The following is a 14,666-nucleotide window of genomic DNA, read 5'->3' on the forward strand; positions in this document are numbered from 1 at the left end:
ATGAAAGAGACCAGTGGCAGACAAATCAGAGTTGCAGGAGTGACTTGCCCACCGTGCAGCATACGCACATAAGCATAAGTGCACCTCAACATTGACAACATCCCGGTACAAACAGCAACCCCTCCACAACAGAACACAAGACACAACTGGTTCACAAATGTGCACAACATGGCAAATCACATCTGAAACCGCAGGAAAATGTAACATGACAATGTACAAGTACAACCTGTAAATATGTTTTAATCACACATGCAGTGCAATTGGACATCTTCTATTGTTCCGTGATTGCCATGGACGGCCACAATGTGATGTGCTCATGAGAAGTAAGTGTCAATGATGGAGTTCTTACGGGCCATATCTGCCGCAGCTGCAGTGGGATGTGGGCCACCTGCCCCATCGTCACCATCATTGTCCTGTACCTCTGGAACTGGGATCCATGGGGCATTGGTGCGAACCCAGATGTGCAACACACAACATGCAACGATCATCTTGCACACTATGTCCGGGCTGTACAGGAGCTTTCCACCTGTGCCATCCAGGCACCTGAAACGTGACTTCAACACGTCAAATGTGCATTCAACGATGCCCCTGGTGCATATGTGGGCCGCATTGTACTGCCTCTGGGCGGGTGTATCCGGGTCTCGAAGGGGTGTCTTCAACCAAGGGCAGAGTGCATATCCTTGATCACCTGTGACAGTGCAGGGAGAAAATAGTTAATACTTGGTTCGGCAGGATGTGATGGCAGGCCCACTAATCCAGTGATGCCTGTGCTGGCTGTGTGTGGGGTGATTGTAAGCCAGCCCTCAGGGAGTAGCTGGTGCTGGCAACAACTCCAACAGTCATCAGGCACTCAGAAATGCAATGTCAGCACAACAAGGGGGAATGACTCGAGTCACACAGGGCTAGTGGCACCGGATGCACAGCGGCTGACACAGGCCCAACGCCACGGGATGCTGACCTGCGGGAGGCTGGGGTAGGGTCATGAGGGCAGAGCAGGGCTTTGCATGTGTCATAGGTGCCTTCGGCGGAGTGTCACAGGGGAGAATGGGAGGCCTACCAGAGGGCACATGCGAGCTGTGTCCGGCAACATGGCAGATATGAATGCCACAGACCCATGCCAGACACCAAGTCCGTACCTGCCCGTTGCTGATGACAACCCCCAGGCCAAAGGCTCAGACACCAACGATGTTCCGCTGGAGGATGACGGTCACACATGGCGAACAGGGTTAGTGGCACCACGTGTCACCAGCTTGTGTTGAACAGGGTTAGTGGCACCACATGTCGCCGGCTTGTGTTGAACAGGGTTAGTGGCACCACGTGTCGCAGGCCTGCGATATGGAATTATGCCTTACTGACCGAAGGGAGTCTGGTGCTGTGGCTGCTGCCACGTACTTGGGGTCATTGCCATTCAGGACTCAGGACACTGTTCCACATGTGGGACCTACTGTACCGAAGAGGACGCCGGTGGAGCATGTTAATAAGTAAGGAGCGATGTGGACCAGCATCGGGGGGGCCTGCGATGGTCTGCAGAGGCTGCAGAGGTCGCGGGACTGGGACCTGGAGCTTGCACCGGCACGTGTTGGGCCCTCTTTGACACACAATGATCTTTGCAGGTGAGCAGTGCGGCCCTGGTGCGCTGGGTTGGGCAGGCAGGCCTGGTCTGTGCATCAGCATCCTGGGGTGCAGCAGACGCACAGGGTCACAGGCTCCGCTGCTCACGGCGTCGGCCTCGTGGCATGCCGCGTGGTGCCACACTGTCAGTGACATTGGCCTTCCGGGAGTGAACCGCGCTCTGCGCAACGGGGTTTTTGACCACACCCCTGCGCAGCCCTGGAGTACTCAGGGCCAACCCACTACGCTCATGCACACAGGGGGAGATGCAGCATGCGACACATCCGCTATCTGACCCACAGCCTGGGGTGACATTGTTGCGTCCACTGCTCACTACTCTCCAGTCACCAGCAGTTGTGGTCTTCATGGACATGTCTGTGGTTTGCATAGCCTTGTCTGTCCTGCACATCCACGTCTCACTTCTCGTTGTGTGCATTCCCATTCACGGGTCACTTGCATCCTCGCACATGGCTGCATTCCGCATCTCCACACGTTCAGCTGTTGTGTGGCTGTGGTGCCATGAAATGTCTGTATTGGGTGCAGGGGTATCCCAGGATGGAGTGTTGTTGTCATGTCTGGTAGGTGGTCGTGTAGTTTTACATGTTGTATGTGGTTTGGTCACGTGTGCATTCCCACAGTTGTGCGTTGTGTGTTGGTGGCTTTGGGGTGTGTGATGTGTTGATTTGGCACTTACCAACAAGCAGTCCAGTTCCATATGTGCCATCCTGGAAGCGTTGGTTGATGATGGACTGTTGGAAGATGAAGGAATCATGCACACTGCCTGGGTAGTTGGCGACGACATTGGTGAAGAGTCCCCGGTGGTCCACTATTGCCTGAACATTGATGGAATGCTAATGCTTTCTGTTGAGGTAGTGGTGTGCAGTATCCACAGGGGGCACAAGTGGGACATGTGTACAGTCGATTGCCCCCAACATGGCTGGGAATCCGGCTATGGCATAGAAGCCTTGCTTTGTCTCCAGCTGTTCCTGCGCAGTGTTGGGAAAGTGAAGGTACTGGGGTATGAAGCTGAGGATGGCATCCAGGACAGGTGTGATGAACTTTGATAGGGCTGGCTGTGAGACCACTCCGACTCTGGCAGTTGTTGGTTGGAAGGTACCAGAGGCCAACGGGTGCAGCACAGCCAGCAGCTTTGTCTGCGGAGGGATGTTAGTTCTCCGCTGTGTTGGGACCGTCAGCCTGTGGGCGATGTGGGTCATGATGAGGAGGATGGTTACCCTTTTGAGCCTGTAGTGGGCAATTACTTCCTCGGGCATATGGTCTGTGAGAGTGGTGCATTTTTAGTAGGTCTGCTGTCTTACTCTGCGCTGCCTCTGTGGTGGTCCGGGGGGGTGGGTCCGGGTCCTGGGGGTGGTGGCGGTCCTGGGGGTGGTGGCAGTGGGTGTTTTGGCCCTGTTGGGGCTCCGAGCTGCATGATGAGTAGTTCCATGACGTCGTTTGTTCTTCTGGTGTGGCTGTGTGCTGGGCTCCGTTGCCTACTGCAGGTAGTCGTCCATCTTTACAGCTGCTTGAGGGAGGTTTTAAATACCTGCGGCTACCGCGGCTTATCGCCTGTTTTTGGTTCGCTTCGCAGATCTGGCAGTTTGTTGTGAAAGTGGTGTTGTGTTTTTTTTGTGTGTTTGTGCACGGGAACGCCTACTCTGCATCTCATTAGGGTTAGTTGGTGGTGTCCACCGTGGAGATACATTTCGGGGCAGTTATTGCGGTAATACTGGTGATGTCAGCAGTTTGTATCAGCATGTGAATGGGGTGTTAAATCTATCTCCACTTTTGGTGCGTTAAGGTGGTGATAAATCGGAGATAAGTCCTTGTGAATGTCCCCCCTAGTTTCATGAATAGGAGTACAGGGTCGGACTGGGGAACCAAAAGTAGCCTTGGCACAAATGCTCAACCCAACCACACTCCTTTGATCTATCTCTGCCATTATATCCATCCATCCATCCATCCAACCATCCATTCATCCATCCATCTACCAATCCATCCATCCATCCATCCTCTCTATCTCTCTCTCTCCTTTCTCTCCTATTTGATCACTTTCTCCTTCTCTTTTTTTTTTTTTTTATTGATTTTCACAGCAGCAAGTAAACAGTTGACCAAACACAGTATTGTCCAATAGGTTATACAAGGACATAAGTAGTCAATTAATTAAAACAGCTTTTTACATACATCATAACAAGAAAATCAGGTTAATTACAAATTATATTTTTAGCATTGTAGCCAATTGTAGATAGGAGCCCATAATTTTAAACCGAAATTTCTCTTTTTTGTCCCCTTCAGACAATACACAGCTTTCTCTAGTTGATAGATATTTAACAATTTAGTTTGCCATTGAAAAAATAAGGGAGGATCAGCATCAAGCCAATGCGAGGTGATACAGTATCTGAAAATAGACATTGATATAAATAGGAAACCTTCTTCTGCACGTGTGTACAACCGAACTGGATTAGCTTGGATGCCAAGTATTACAAGATCAACAGACAATACTAAGGGAACATTCGTTACTTGGTTTAAAAACGCTTGAACTTCAGAAATAAATTGAGATAGTTTAGGACATAAAAAAACATATGGATAGAATTTGCACCTATACATCCACAACGATTACACTTATCTCCAGTATTCCCTTTCCATTTTAATAACTTGGCTGGAGTATAATATAAGTCAAAAGTAGTCATAAAACTCTGACTTTTTAAAGATCCATTACATAATACTTGATCAGACAAAGCTAAAGCATCCAGTATGTCTATATTTTCAATACCCATTTCTTTTTGCCATTTTGCATTATAAGATACAAGATTATCTTCTAAACCTTTAATCATTGCCTTATAAATCACCCCAATTCTATTTTGTTTCCAGCAGCATTCTAATACCTCATGTTTCTTAATTTTATTAGAATTCACTACATTTTTAGAGTTTAGGAAGCTGCGTATTTGAAGATATTTAAAAAAGTCTGCTTTAGGTAAATTATATAATTGTTGAAGATACGAAAATGTTGTAAATTGTTCATTCGGAAAAAGATCCCCAAGCTGACAAATATTAGAATTTTGCCAGCGCTGCATGATATGGTCTGAAAATATTGGTGGCAACGATGGGTTGTCATATAAGGGCATATAAAAATTGAAATTACTATCTAAACGGAGTCTTCGTTTACATATTTTCCATAATTGGAAGGCCGTTTCCATTACTTTAAATCTTGTCTTCTTATAATAACTTGGTTCTACAAAGCGGACTAAACATCTTTGTGCTTGGCTGCCAAGAATCATTGTATAAATAGAAGGGTATAGGAAATCATCCAGAGATATCCCCTGAAAAATTAAAATACTCATTAGTCTAAGTGATATCGCCATGTAATATAAACGAAAATTTGGAATTCCCCAGCCACCTCGAAGCGGGGGTAAAGTACAACTAATAAGAGACTTCCTTGCTCTTTTATATCCCCATAAAAATCTAGAGATTATCCTATCTAATTTAATAAAAAAACTAGATGGGAAGAGTAATGGTATAGTCCGAAAAAAATAAAGAAATTTAGGGAAGAAAAGCATCTTAACAACGTTAGCACGACCATACAGAGAAAGATGTAGATTATCTAACCTCTCAAGGGACCTATTCGTGGAGACAAGTAAAGGGTCAAGATTAAGCCCGACAGTATCTTCTACTTTAGGTGACAAAATCACGCCTAGATACAAAGCCGTCTTGGATAATGGCAAACCAGTTGGTACGCCAGCAGCTGAATGAATCATCTGTGTTTTTGCGATATTTAATTTGTAACCAGAATATGATCCAAATTCAGTAGCTGTTTCTATAATCTTGGGAAAAGCTCGATTAACGTCGGAAGTCACTATCGCGACATCATCGGCATAAGCCAAAATTTTATACTCGGTTTGATGGATCGTCACTGGGGGAATATTACCATCTCGCATAATTTTTTGTAGATATGGTTCTATATAAAGTGCGAATAACAGGGGGGAACAAGGGCACCCCTGCCTTGTCCCCCTCGTTATTGAAAATGTTGTAGAAATATCCGAAGCAATTCGTATGCTTGCCTTAGGGTCAGTATATAAAGCTGTCAAGGCTGTTATATATTCACTTGGGAATCCCTTCCAGACTAGGACAGACCAGAGGAATCCCCAGTCAACCCTATCGAACGCCTTTTCTGCGTCCAATAGTGCCACACCGACACGGGGATCCCGAAGCCTGAGCCCAGTCTAGAAGGGTAATGATTCTTCTTATATGGTCCGTTGTGTCTGTATTTTTAATAAAGCCATATTGAAATTTTGCAACTAGATTAGGCATAAAATCTTTCAGTCGGTTTGCTAGTATTTTGGAAAAAATCTTACTATCAGAGGTTAGTAGAGAAATTGGTCTATACGACCCTAAATCCAAAGCACCTTTACCTTTTTTTTTAAATACAACTATAGTTGCTAATGACCATGAAGGGGGAGATCGACCTGAAAAAGCTTCTTGAAAATTTTTTAATAACTCAGATTTCAAAGTATTGCGAAAAGTGCGATAAAATTCTAGAGGGATATTGTCCGGACCCATCGCTTTGCCAATAGCCAAACCCAATATCGATTCTTCTACCTCTTCCCAAGTAATTGGGGCAGATAATATTGTACTTTGTGCAGCAGTGAGAGAAGAAGAGCTATCTAAACTTGAAAGATAATTAACCACATCATTCCTTATACTGGTGCCATCATTCGACTTATTGTATAAGGATTGGTAAAAATCCCGAAATGCCCCTAATATGCCAGAAGTAGTCTCTTGCGCTACACCATTTTGATCTAATATTTTAAAGATTTCCGTAATGGCTGCTTTTTGTTTCAGCCTTTGAGCTAAAATCCTACCCGTCTGTTCACTTAGTTCATAACAGTCTTTTTTAAATAATTTATATTTTGTCGCTACCTGTTCTGCCAAGAAAAGAATAAACAATCGAACGTTCCACAGATACGGTTTTCTGAGCTTCTTGAATACCAATACCACTTCCAATACAGGAAGCTAAATTTACTTCTGCAAAAGTAATTTTATCCAAAGCAGCCATAAATTCACTTTCTCCTTCTCTGTGAAAATTTCTACAGGAGCAAAACAAACATTTTAACTGAGAAAACAAGTTATCTAAGGAAGATTATCACTATTTCAGTGGAACTGATACCATGGGGTATCGCTCTAGCCTAGATCATATTAGCATTCCATCTGATTAGTCACCAAGATCCCGCTCAACAAGATTGGTTGCAAACAGGATCTTTTGTGCAAATATGGAAGGGCAAACTCAAAATGGATCTGTGCTTGTTGGTTAATGTAGTTCTAGGCTAGCTCTCACTTGCGCTGAGGTTACTTATGCTAATAAAATTGCAGCTGCTCCTTTGGGCATGATATTTATGGTATGCTTATGCATTAACACTGCTTTAAGTTGACATTACTTCTAGAAATCGTTGCTTAATGTCATTTAGTATGCATGTCATCAGAGACCTGACAATGACTGAGCTCTCTCTCACTCCCTACTTTAGGAAGAACAAGCCCAGGGAGGGTAATGTGGCCCGAATTTCTAGACTGAGAATATGTGGTCAAGATAATAGTGCCTCAGCAGAGTTTAGGTGAGTGTGCTTGAGCAGATCCTAAACGTTTATACTGAAAGAGGATGAACTGGCTAAAAGGGCTGGAATTTATATGAAAGATGCTAACATCTGGCTCTCACAGACAGCACGCTAGAAAGCAAGATATACATAAAAATGAAGAACACCACATCAATAACAGTAGTCGTTAATTAAAACAATTTCAGAACTGTGATTTAAAAAACACAGCCTTCTATGATACGGTTTTCCATGCTTTGCCTACAGTTTTATGAGGTTATAAGATAATATGGATCATGCTCTATTATAAAATGTTCCTGGTAAATATCTCATCTCACAACACAGAGTTATCTTTAGTCTAGGCGTTGGGGCCTAATGGCATGCTTGCTGGTGGTATCCTCTGGTGGTGTCTTGGTATAAAGTGCAGAACGCATGACATGGGAATGAAGATAGCCTAGACTGAAGAAGTAATACTGTGGCTGGGAATAGAGAAGATGAATGTTGCTCCAGGTAATCAGGACTTTTCAGAAGGCATAGCTGACTTCCTGTGGCATGGTGGGTGCTGGTGCAATACTCCAAAGCCACTTGCTCCAATAACGTTTATGAAAAGTAGGTTTGGTGGTGCTCACAGAATGTCTGCACTCCCTGGTGTGAAGCTTTCATTGTTGGGAGAATGCACTACACAATAAAGTCTTGATGAGGAACTACTTTTCCCGGCAGTCCTTGAACTCTCAGGTTGTTTGGAAATGGTGGCTGCCATGTTAGATCATCGGGTATAACTATCCTCGCATTTCAGGTGTTTTTGCCGAGGAATCATGCTGCAATGTTGCTGCAGTCAGGATCTTGCTACTGAATTCAGTATTTCAGTTTACAAAGAAGAGCTGCTTCCTTGAGAGTTTGTGGGAGGACAGTTGATCAATATACAGAAATAGTCCGAAAATCAAGTCATATTGAGAAAAAAAGTTTCAACTATTTTAAATATTTGACTTTAAGCATTTATAAATATTTGCATTTAAAATTAAGGTTTGATCATGTGAAAGAACAGTAAAACAGTAAAAATTCTAATGTCAAGATAATTGTTACACATGATATGTAGATATGACTATTTGTAAGATACAATGAATTTTTAGCAAGTGATATATGTTTTCCTAATGATAGGAATCACAGAATATTAATGCCTTTTATTTACTTTTCATGTGGCAAGAAGTCAAGAAAAAACTATCTTCATCCGAGAGCGCATAGTTATGAATCTTGGGAGAAGAAGAGATAGAAGTGTTTTTGAATACATTTAAACAGACTCATCTATAGTTATGCATTCGTTTCAGGAATAGCAAGTGATGGAGCGGGTAGTACAAAATGTTGTATAACTCCCCCATTCTGCATGAAAATACTAATTAAATAATCTATAAACTATAATATTATTAAATGAGTTTGCATGTTTATTAATCAACATTATTAATATTCGAATTACACGTGGGATTTGCATTTTGCATGGCTAAATAACCTTAATGACTAAAATCTGTACGCATACTAACAGTAGTATATGTAGTAAATAGAATACTGCATGATATATGTTGCTTTTGTAATGTTTTGTAATGTTGCCCAGGAGGAGGACCAAAAGGGTGAATATAATTGCTTTAAATGTTGCTATACGCTAGATAAAAACAAGCACATAGAGGGATTAGTAAGGGGTTAACATTAGATGTATTATTGCTATGTATTAATTACTCTTTTGTGTTTGTTTCGCTTAAGTTGGCATTTGGGCCTAAATCAAAAATGGCCGCTGACGCTACACGACGAAGTGGCCACTGTCCCATGAGGCGCGGAGTGAGCTGCCCATGCGTAATGAAATCTCCTAAAAGCCTCATTGCGACCTATGTTCACCATGTACCCTAACAAGGACACAGTGGGAAGACGGCCAAGACAGAAAACAAACGACCTTACAATAAACCGGAACAGACTGACTTTTAAACGAACTCATGACCTCACCCCTCGAACTGTACTAAGATCTCAAAAACTTACATCGGACGATCTCAACCAGCCAATCACGACTGTGCTAAAATATTAAAATGTATCATCTTTGCTTCAATTTTATTATAAAAATGCATGGTAGAATAGAGAGGGAGCTACTTAGGGCAAGCGCTGCGTTTTTCCTGAATCTTAGAGGGTCCGGATGCCGTTCGATCATCTGATGACTGCAAACCTTTCTTAAGCTATGGACAATGATAGATGCTTGCATGTCTTTGGTCCTTTGCCGAACTTTGGGACAATAGCGTGCTGAGCAGAGAACTTTGAGATTTGGCCTGCTTTTGGACGATTGACTGCAAATTTGATTATGCAGAGCCAATGAATTAGAGGACTCCATATAGCCAGATTAGGTAAATATGACGTTCTGCGTTTTACTAAAAATTTGATAAACTTTCCAATACTTTGATGAGACAAATGGTGAATTTAATCATTATGAAATTTAGATAAACAATTATTGATTAACGAGAATTCACGAGTTGTGAGTTTTCATTTAAGGGACAGATTCTGGAGTCTTAAATGTGTTTTAGCTGGTTCTAAATCACCATCAACCAATCCAACTAATTTGGTCCATTGACCGAAGTGGGAGGAGTGCCTTGATGTTTAGGATTAAGGATCTGTAGGCGAAAGGGCGTTAATGTATATTTGTAAATGACTTTTCCTTCCCTATGGGTTATAAGGTGTTCCCCTCACATGTCCAGCGCTTGAACCATTCATCCCTCCTGTGTGTGCAGACCGGTGTGGAAGTAACGTGTGAGTGTTGGTGTTATGGGCCCCACCAATGACTGCATGTTTGAATGAGTTAGTGTGATGTTGGGTCTGTGACGCAGGGAGGATACTGGTACGGGTTGTTTCCCCGTTGCCTGGCTTTTAGCGCTGCATCAGTTTTACTGGTAGCAAGATGATGGTTTTTATTGTTTTGGTTTGGGGATTATTGCTTGTAAATTGCTTATTGATTATTATTGGTTTATTTATTAACACTCTATTATGAGTCCCGTCGAGTTCTATGTTGTTTGACGGCTTCTGGGATGTAGGAAGTCGGAAGTTTGTAACGGTTCCATAGTAGAGCAGAGGTAAGCGCTGCGCTCGGGAAAGACGGAATTGTTGTTGCCCTGTAGGTACACAGGGAAAACGTGTGACGATTGAAGTTACACGACGCATTGTCTGGGTTCGATACGGTAACATCGTCGTGTGTTGCCATTAGGGCCATTTTCTGTATGAGAGAAATGTATGGTAGCGAAGGTCCCCTGTGAAATTTTGGTCTTAAGTACCAGGAGTCCAAAAGGCACTCTGATTACGCTTATCACTGGAAAGGTAATAGGTGTTCCCTAAGCTTGATAGAAGGATAAAGTAGAGGGAAGTGCTACTTTATTAACGAGTGTCTTAATTCTGTAGTAGGACAGACTGTTCGCTGTTCTCGGGAAAGACAGAATTCTGTGTGAATGAACTACATTTTCCGTATGAAAGTGCGTGAATGAAAAGGCATTCAGGTTAATTGTGAAACTCTGTTTTTTTTTCTCAGGAGCATTGGGTCTCCAACTAGGTGTCTTAATTCTGGAGAAACGGTTAGCTGATGCTTGCTAGAATGGTGAAGTAGAGGCATGTGCTACTTTATCAACGGAAGTAACGATTCCGTAGTAGGGCAGAGGTAAGTGCTGCTCTCGGGAAAGACGAAATTCTTGTGAAAAAGGTAATTGACTGTTCTTTGGTTAGCGAAACAGATAATGGTGGCGTTTTTATGTCGTTACTAACAGATTTGTAAGTCAAAAGAACGTAAGAAAAGGTTTACCGATACATTTTGTAAAGGAGGGGTCAGCTGGAGCAGGAGCCGCAACAGCGAGAAAAGCTGACATCAGAAAGACTACACTGGGATTGGCTAGTCAGTAAGAAATGTAAACGCCCCTGATTGGTGTGTTAGTGTACATCGCGCTAGGAGTGGAGAATTACAGGGTGACGTAGACGCTGCTGATTGGTGCGTTAGTGTGAGTTGCGCTGGGACTCTAGAATTACAGAAGTGACATAGACGCTCCGGATTGGTGTGTTAGTGTGAGTTGCGCTACGATTGGTTAAAACAACAGAATAGTCGTAGGGAAAAACTAGCGATACACGGAAGACAAAATGATGTATTACGATCCACCAGAAAAAGAGAAAAAGTCCTGGTTTGGAAAAATCAAGAGTTTATTTAAAAAGGACAAACCGATTGTGACTAGAGAGGGACAGTTGCTCCCTCCACCAAAATCGCCCGCATCCTTTATGATTGCAAAACATTAAGATTGAACCAGTACCCCAAGAGTTAGGGAGAAATAATCATTTCAGAGAAATAGAGAGAAAACAGGATAGTAAGGTGAATAGTGAAAATTCAGCAGAATTAGCAAAAACTACTTTAGAGTTAACTGAAAAGATTAGGGAATTGACTAAAAACTTAGAAGCCGTGACTGTTCCCGTAACCATAGGTCCTGTAATGCCTATTATTGATAAACAAAAGGATAATGAACATTGTCTAACGGTCCCTTATAACAGTAGTAAACAGAGAGAGAGGCCAAGGATAAATTCAGAAGAAAACCCATGGAGACAAACAGTAAGTACATCAGAACAGAGTACGCCTAAAAATTTGACAGCAAATCCAGGTTTAGTTGAAAGATTGATAATGACTACAGATTCCATATCAGAAACGCCAAGAGACTCAGAACGAGGTAGTGAGGAAAAACCAGTAGGTCCTACTTCAGAAGAATTAGGCGAATGGTTGAGGAGCTTACAGAGAAAAGACAGAGAATCTCAATCTATAGATGTGGCCAAGCTAAGGATGGTTTTGGAAGAGTTAATAGTAGGGACTATCCCCACAGAGAAGTTAAAAACATATCAGGATGAAGAATTATTATTTTTGTGCAAAAGTATAAATTGGAGAGCAAAGAATCTCCATGAAAGACTAGAGAAAACGGCAAATGAAATGGGTATATACATTGAAAAGGTAAAAGATTTACAAAAACCATATCGAGTAGACTTTACCGAGAAAGATATTGAAAATCTGAACACCACAGGACGAATAATCCAGGTTAAAGACATAATCATTTTGTTAAGAAAATGGGGAGATGTGGATAAATTGAGAAGTAGGTGGTACCAAAAACGAGATGATGCCTCAGAGAAAACGTTTGCAGCTTTCCCCGTAAGAGAAAAAGAAAAGATAGTGACAGAATGCCCTATGAGAGAAATTCCAGGAGGAGGATATGCACATGTCCCTTGGACTAGGCAAGATATTTTGTCACTTACAAATGATTTCCCTCGACTACGCGAAAAGCCAGTCGAGTGGTATAGGCAAGTGGACAGGTTTGTAAAATTATCGAATGTTTTGTGGATTGATCTAAATAGTCTATTTGACATAATAGTACCAGCAGATTTATGGACAGAGTGTAAAATTATGATCAATTGGCCTACACAAGAATACCCTAGAGATCCAAAGACAGGTGCCCCTGATCCGGATGTGATGAAAAAATATGAACAAGTAATCACCTTTCTGAAAAACAAAGTACCTCCAAAAGAGACTGATTGGGTAAAAATAGACCGAACTCATCAGGAAACTAAGGAGTCAGTGCATGCGTACTATGAAAGGTTAATCCTTGCCTTTAAACAGTTTAGTGGTGACGAAAATCTGAGTGAAAAAGATTTAAGTCCTTTTGTATACAGATTTGTATATGGTCTACGTCCTGAAATTAGTGAGATGATAAAACAGCATACAGTGGGTTGGCAAAATAAGAAAATAGATGAAGTACTAAGACATGCAAAGTATTTTAGTGATGAAATTGAGGCCAAGCAGCGTAAATTAAAAGAAAAGGCTATGTGGGCACAAGGAAAAGTGTCAGAAAGACAGGAAGCTCAGCTGAATTAACAAGCAAATAGTGCAGGACCAAAACCTAAATTTAATGCTGGAAAAGGAAACGGACAATTCAATAAAGAAGAAGCCAAAAAGAAATGGCCATGTCATAATTGGGGAAGAATAGGGCACTGGAAATCCGAGTGTAAACTTCCCCCTAATACTAATAATGATAATGCATCATTGAATGCGCAGGTGCAGAAAGAGGTGAGTGGTCAACCGCAGCGACAGCAGCAGGTTGTTACCCAACAGAATCAGGTGCCAAAACCGCCTTTTCCACAGAGCGTAAATTCACAGAAATACAGTAATGAGACAGGATTCTACAACGAAGAACAGGTAACTAAGCTGCCACGCGCTAGCGCTGTTTCGCAGTATTGGCTACAACGCGATGAGAGTGAGTCAGAGGAAGGTTATTGACGGTGCCGAAGGGAGGAAGAAGAGTGCGTACTTGGCGTAACTCTAGAAGTAGACCAGACAGGCCCTTTTGTGGACGGAAAGGTTAATGATGAAAATATTACTTTCCTGGTAGATACTGGTGCTACTCGATCAACTGTTAGGTCAGCTGATGTTAAGAATCTTCCTCTCTCGGACGAAACAATCCAAGTGGTTCGAGTATCTAACAGACAGATCAAAACGTATCTCACAGAACCGGTAAAAGTCAATATAGGGAAATTTTCTGAAATGCACCGTTTTGTCGTGTGTGATTCAAGTCCTGTAAATTTGTTAGGTAGAGACTTACTGTGCAAAATGAATTGCACCATATTTTGTACACCTGATGGTATAGCATTTGAGACCCCTGAGGAAGACATACTGTATAAAATGACTATGGCTACTATGGAAACTGAGATTACTGAAGCCTTTGCTGTATTCAACCCTGACAAACTACAAAAAGAATTGAAACAGACAGTGAAAGCAGAAGTCTGGGATTTCACAGGAGAAGACGTAGGACTAATGAGAAATGTGGATGCAGTAAAAATAACAGCGAAGGAAGGAATAAGTTACCCAAATGTTCCTCAATATAAATTGACACCCGAGATAATTGAAGGAGTTACTCCCATAATCGAGAAAATGGTGAAACAAGGTATCTTGAGAGAAATAATGAGTAGTCCATGTAATTTACCAATTATGGGACTGAAAAAGCCTAATGGAAAGTTCAGGATAGTGCAAGATTTGAGAAAGATAAACAAAATTGTTGTGTCATGTTGTCCTATTGTACCAAATCCATCTGTGATTTTGTATCAGATTCCTCATGATGCAGAATGGTACACCGTAATTGATCTATGTCATGCTTTCTTTTCCATCCCGTTGCATCATGATAGCCAACAAATTGTTGCGTTTCGTTTTGGTGAACATATTTTGGCTTGGTGCCGAATCCCACAGGGGTATACAGAAAGCCCGTCGATATTTAATCAGATACTGAAAAAGTCCTTGGAAGATTTAGAAATGCCCGAGAATTCAGTGCTAGTTCAATACATTGACGCCCTACTTGTGGCGTCAAAGACTCAAGAAGCTTGTGTAATGGACACCATAGCATTGCTAAATCATTTGGCAGATGGAGGACTTAAGGTATCCCCATCAAA

Source organism: Triturus cristatus, chromosome 10 (assembly GCF_964204655.1).
Source record: "Triturus cristatus chromosome 10, aTriCri1.1, whole genome shotgun sequence".
Lineage (NCBI taxonomy): Eukaryota > Metazoa > Chordata > Amphibia > Caudata > Salamandridae > Triturus > Triturus cristatus.